Genomic DNA, 6807 nt, shown 5'->3' on the forward strand with positions numbered 1-6807 from the left:
AATTAAGGTCATTAATGCAATTTAATTTTAAAATTTTCTAATTAGGCCAAATATGTCCATAATTGAAATAATCAGTTAAATTAAAATCAATTGGGGTCATATTTGTAAATTTAAGCCCATTTACACAGTTGGCCACTTTTCAATTATTTAATAGAACAAAATATGACTTAATTTGATTATAATTAAAATATTATGACCAATAATGAATATTTTTGTTTTTGTCCGTTTATTAAATTACCTACTTTACTCTATATATACGTGTATACATTATATACATAAAAGGGGCCAGCCTTTTTTTTTTTTATGACTTGGACCGAGTCCAGTCCAATAATAGACCGCGACCACGCCCAAGCCCAGACGGCTTAAAGGGGATAACACCCCTTAAACATTTTAGTTCATACCAAACGACCCTTACCCTCACCCCATTCTCTCTCTTCCCTTTTCTGTGAAAACCTTAGGTGCCGCACCTCTTTTCTCTCCTCTCTCTCCGCCAATAATGGCAAAAATGTCGAGGTAACGGAGAGATCACAGCTTTTTCAAGTCTATTATGGTGAAACAATTAACGTTTCCATTTGATTTCGCGAAAACAATTCCAAACACGGTAATAAATCACCTCTTTTGCTCTATTTTTTTTAATCTTTCGCGTTAAATCTGTGATTTTTTGTGCTTTATTGTTGTACCTTACTTGAGCCTCATTGGTTGAACAAGAATGGGTCAAATCGAGTCAAACAAGACTCAAATCTAACCATTCGTTGTTGATTCAAGTCGATCTGGGGTGTGGGAAGGTTTACAAAGGGTAATTTTTGGGAAATCTGGTTTGTCCCACATCGTGTGTTTAAATACTTGAATGAACTTTGGGGTTTTATTTACCCTCTTACAAATTAGAGGTTTTTGGAAGTTGAAAAAAGTTTCTTGACAACCTCAGAGCCTTAATTTGAGCATTTAAACTCAAAGCCCATGCTCACAGTAAAATTTTAAAAGATTTAGCCTTGTTCTAGGGTTTGAGTCTTCTCTAGTTCTGAAATATTCGTGTTTTCTTTCTTTTCTGTGTGGTTGGAGTCGGAGATTTGGAAGCACAAAGGCTCCAAGTTCAACTCTTGACGCAGCTGCGCATAAAAAAGGTAACGTTTTATCTTATTATTACCTCCTTGTATTTTCCCTTTAAGTTTGGATGGTGATATGTCTAATTTAGGAATATCATTAATTTAGCAATATTGTTGTGCGTAGTTAACCTGCCTTAATATTATTTTCTTTAGTTTTCTCTTGCTTGTCTTGACTGTTGAGCATTACTGAGTTGGGCTATGTTTGTTTTGGAGTTTTGTGATCACTTTCCTGTAACCTTCCTTGTTTAGTTGAGTGTTGGTTTGTTGAAGTTACTATAGTAAACATGTTTAGCTTAAGTTGATGTCTTAATGAATTGTGTTAGTCTGTGGTTATGTGTAGTGCATGTATGATCATGATTACTAAGTAGTACTTAGCAAACCAAGTCCAGATGAAGTTCTACTTAGAACCACTAGTATAATAATTCATTCTTTATCTGATCATTTACTTGAGCAAGACTGAATTAAGAGTAAAAATGGGAGAAAAATGTTGAAGTCAGCTCAAGTTTAGGAAATGCTGCTTGGAGTTAAGATTCAGAATTGGTTGTGATGTTGAGAATATATTTGTCATTTGAGAAAATATAATAGTTGAATTATAAATGGCATCTGTTGTTTGCCCAGTCTTAGTATGAATATCTTGTTTGGTCATTAGAGGCTTGAACTAAATTGTTTACTAATCATTAATCTGAGGTAGGATAAACCTGTTGAACTATAGTAACTGATCTAATAGCAAGTGTTAACATATTTAAGCATGAATGATCCCTCTATGTGATCTCCTGAACTGGTGGGATTGAGTGTTCTTGTGAAGTTTTGTCTGACCTTGAATAATTATTTGTCATCCTCATAAAGGGAAGGTGTGATATAATCTATCCTTCATTTGATGTACGCTTAAAACTAAGGACCCCTGCCTTGTCTTAACCGTTTCATAAGAATAGTTCCCTAATTCTGAGAGATAAAAAGGCAAGGTGAGGAAAAAATAAAAATGGGAAATCTGTGTTCTAGTTTGTCAAAGTTCTCTATGATGAGCTATTTGTGTAGTGTCATGGTCGGAACTGGAAATAGACATAAGAGAAGAGCTATTTTTGACCCTTGGGAGTTTGAGCACATATGTTTGTTTCTTCTGTCTTTGTTTATTTGTACATCACTTAGTCCATAAAAATAAATAAAGAGTCACATGTTGGGGTGCTGCATTAAAACAGAGGATTAACTACTTAACTTTTAGGAGGATCCCTGGTGGTGTGTCACTTGGTTTAGGATGAGTAGGGGGTGGAGAAAGGGAAGTTTGTTTCTGGGGAGTAAAGGGTGAGCTTAGGTATGAACTGCACGTGATGACCAATGGAGCCTTTGCTCCTCTTTTATTGAAAGGAAATATCAGGAAAGGGTGGGGGGTAATGGCCTTACCCTGCACTGTGTTTTCTACAGGACTTGGGAACTCTCTCTTTCTAAATCTCATTTCCTATGACCATGGGATTTACCAGAGGTTTTTTTTATGACTGTCTAAACACCAATTTTGAATAATAAGAACTATTAATGAAATCACTAAGTCTAAAATACTAGTATGGCCTATCATGAGAACATTGCTTAATTAGCTATCTTCTTGACATGTTTGAAATTGTCTGAAAACTCATATAGATCCCTAAGTGTTAGTTGCCATGACCCTGTTCTAGATTATGGAGATGCTTTGCAGATCCATCTATTTGGGTTGTGTGTTTTCTTTCCTTTGAGTTACTATGCTATGATATATTAGGTATCCCTTATTTAAAACATATGAAGTCTGTGTGTGACAACCTACCCATGAGATGTGTTGTCTGTTCTTGATGTTTGATGGCACTAAATTGTTGCATAAATGAGAGTTTTGATCCTTGTTCCTATAGGCTATTGGTAAACTAAATCATATGGTAAAATCATGATATGCGATGGTTCCTGGTTCTGATAATAAACATGGTTAAACGGAGGGTGTTGAGTCTTAATTAATTAAGGTAAAAGGTAAGTATGATGTGGTTAATCCATGATACTATCCCTTGTTCCATTTAGAGGTTTGCCTGGTTTTTTTTTGTTTTGCCTAAAAAGCTTAGGATAACTAACTTTAAAAGGATACTGTTAGATAAATAATACAGAAGTTAGGAGTTAGTATAGCTTGAGACCTTAATCTGGCTATGGTGTTTAGACCAGTTTAACTGTGGAAGTCAGTAGGGTCACCTAGTGGCATGAAGATTGGTTCACAATGCCTTTCCCCCAAATAAAAGGTACCATGGCATACCTCAAGGATTTGTGAGGCATGTATTGTATTATGAATACCCGTTTATCCCTATTTCTTATCAATGAACCAAGGAAAAGGGGTCTGAATCAATTAGGAGGCTGCTAGAAGTGAAGAGTGTGGACTGGTAATAAACCACTAGTTGCTAATAATGGATTAGGTTAGTTCATTGCTTTATAGGTCTGATCTTCTTTAGAATTAGGAAAAAGACCAGGTAAAGGGAAGGGAAGAAGGAATCACCTAGGTCAGTTGGACTTTATGTATACATTAGTTGTTAATAAGAAGAATCTTGTAAACGAAGCAAGCTGATAAGTGATTTAAACCAATCCTTTAGAAGGTCCAAGTCATTAAAACTTGAGTAGAAACCTGTATGTCTGTCATATGGTCTATTTGTGAAGATGAGTCTCTTATTGCCTCTGCACCTGCACATTGCATTTTGGGACCTATTTTAACATTGATTGATGCTTTGTCTTGGAGTCCAATTATGTCAAAAGTCTTAAAGGAAGATTAAATCAAGTATTTAGAAGATCACCATTAACACAAGTCTGTTTGACCACCTGTTCACATGAGATGTCTCTGAATCCTGTCTGAAGATCATGAGTTCATTAAAATGAAGTCGAATCTAGTCCTAGTTAACATGTGTGATTGTCTCATGCCTAAAGTCTGAAATAAATAAAAAAAGGGAAAGTGTGAGTCACAGTTGCTAACCTAGATTTATGCCTAAATCATTAAATTCATGCATGATCTTATTTAGAGCAAATTGATTCAAGGCTCAATAGGAGAGCTTGCCTGTCATGTTCCCTCTTGAAATCTTTGAGTCCTGGCCTAGGCCTTAACACTTGGCCCATATGTTTAGTGGTCACTACTTGACTGGTTGCCTTATAGGAATCTCTGTGACTTGGATAGATAGAGCCTATAATATGACATGACCTGCTGGATATTCAAGCTAGTGTGTAATGATTTTGTGAAAAATGACTTAATCAACCCTGTAACAACAAATTGACTCAGGTTAAAAATCAATTCAAAAGAATGTGGGAATCACTCTTAGGTATGCTTAGATTGACATACTCTAGATCTGCTGCTATCATTAGTTTTTTTTTATTTTTTTGAGTATCATTATGTCCTGCAATAGCTAGTTAGACTCAAAGAGGCCTGGTTCTATTATGCCATGCTTGTCCAGATTCCCAATTGGTTTTATTACACTATAATGTGATCCTTCACATGTCCTTTTGTAAATTAAATGAGTGCTTTGGTTCAGATGTGTATATGAACCTGCTCAGTTGTGTATGAGGTCTCCATATGTATTGATTTTTGGTTGCCATTGTGTGAATTGCTTTGTGATCTCCCATGAACATGGAGACTTGTAGCTAACTTCCATCTGCACCATGTCTACTTGATTCAAGACTGCTTTGAACTATGCTACCTCCTTATGTTGTGATTGTTTGGTTCAGTCTAACTTTGGTCACATTGTGTCCATGTATGCTACTTCATCCTTGTCTAAGTTATATTCAGTTGTAGTTGTCTTGGTCTTGGTTTATTAGATTATTACATCTGCTTGGACAATTCATCTCTTCTCTTCATACTGTTCACATGTTCCTATTAGTTTCAGGCTATTCTATAATTGTGTGCATTGGACTTGTTCTATTTATTCCAAACCTGTCTATGGATATGTAAATCTGTGTCCTCCATGGCTGTATTGGTTGGGAGAACAAATCAGTTTGTGGGGGGAGGGGGGGCTTAGTCTGAACCTTCCCCCGGTGACCATCCATGCCGGAGTTTCATTAAACCTCTTGGAACTCGTGCGGCATCAGTAATACGGATGGTGATGACTTTTCCTCCCCACCACCCAAGTCTTCTCCAATAAAGTCTAAGGGCGTGGAAGTGCATATGCATACTACATTGACTTGTGAATAAATAGGATAATATGTATGTATGTATGTGTGTGCTAAGATCAGTAAAATATAAACTAACCGGGGTCTTTGTTTCTTTCCTTCTTCACTGCATGGCCATTTGGGCTGAGGTCCAACCACCCTATTGAGCCAAAGGCCCAATAGGAAAGTTTTTTCAAAATTATTGAGTCCGAGAAAAAGAAGGGAAGCTAATATATATTGATGGCCCAATCATGGGTGAAAATGACATGAAGGCTCAACCATGGGTGAGAATGGTTAACTAGCGGTTTTGTACACCCCCTAGTCTTCAGCTTAGTTAAAATGTTGTATTGTATTTATATTTGTAAAAAACTAACATTATTATTGGAATCAGCTATGGTTTGAACTAGACGTCTTAGGCAAACGGTACATACGGCGTTTAGTTCGACTTTAGGCCCCAAAAACCCAATTTTCAAAACCCAAGCTCAGTATAAATGAATTTTGATAAGATAAAAATGGCTAAGGAGGTAAAACAGTAAAAGAATGAAAAGGGATTACTTCATTTACAAAATATTGTTATCATCTTCTTGAAAAGAAAAGACCAAGTTGGCGGTTTTTTTTTTAAATATGTTTCCCTTAAAATTTAGTTTTTCTTAAGATGTCTTTTGGACCAAAAACCCAGTAAAAAAAAACGATTTCCGTTTCTATATATACATAGTATATGCATACACCAAGCACAAGTCTTTTCTGGACTCAGCCCATTAGAAAAAATGAGAATTTTTGGGCTAAGGCCTTTATAAAAAAATGCATTTTTAAAGTCCCACTTAACAAAAAAAATCAGAAAGAGGAGGAAAGGCATGTTTTGGGATGAGCCCAGTAACAAAACAAAAAATGAGATTTTGGGGTAAAACCCAACAGATCTAAACACTCAATTAGTTTTTTTCAGAAAAGGCATAAAATTTGGGCCAAAGCCCACATCAAAATGTTATCTTTTATTGGGCTTTAAGTTTAAAATTCCAGGACCAAGAAAGTTAGGTTGGTTATATAATCAATTTCTTATAAATTAGACTCGTATAAATCATTTGTAAACACAAATTTTTAGATAAGGACATTTTAAAACGTATTAAACGGATTAGCCCGGACTATGTATAAGTCAAGCTTGAACAAAAATCATTTATCCCATATTTTAAACAAATGATTTTTTTACAAAACTACTACTACCCTTATATATAAATGGAACTAATTGTATCTAGATATTTTAAATCTGAACCTAACTATCTTGTATATAAAAGAGGTATACTCAAATTATTTCAAAAACTGATATGCAAAAATGACAGATTTTATAATGCGGGAAATTAACACCAAATAAACAGTTCATGCAAATACTCATACATTGGAATTCGAAGGTCAACCGTATAGTACGGATCCTTAATACTAGGGTGCCTAACACATTCTCTAGGGAATTTCCAAAACCCTTACCTAGAACTTGGATTACGAAGGATTTTTCACAGTGTATGAATAAACCCTTGAAAACTAGTTTACCTAATTTCCTAAAAATTAGGTGGCGACTCTTTTAAAACAA

This window comes from Lycium barbarum, chromosome 8 (genome assembly GCF_019175385.1).
Source record: "Lycium barbarum isolate Lr01 chromosome 8, ASM1917538v2, whole genome shotgun sequence".
NCBI lineage: Eukaryota > Viridiplantae > Streptophyta > Magnoliopsida > Solanales > Solanaceae > Lycium > Lycium barbarum.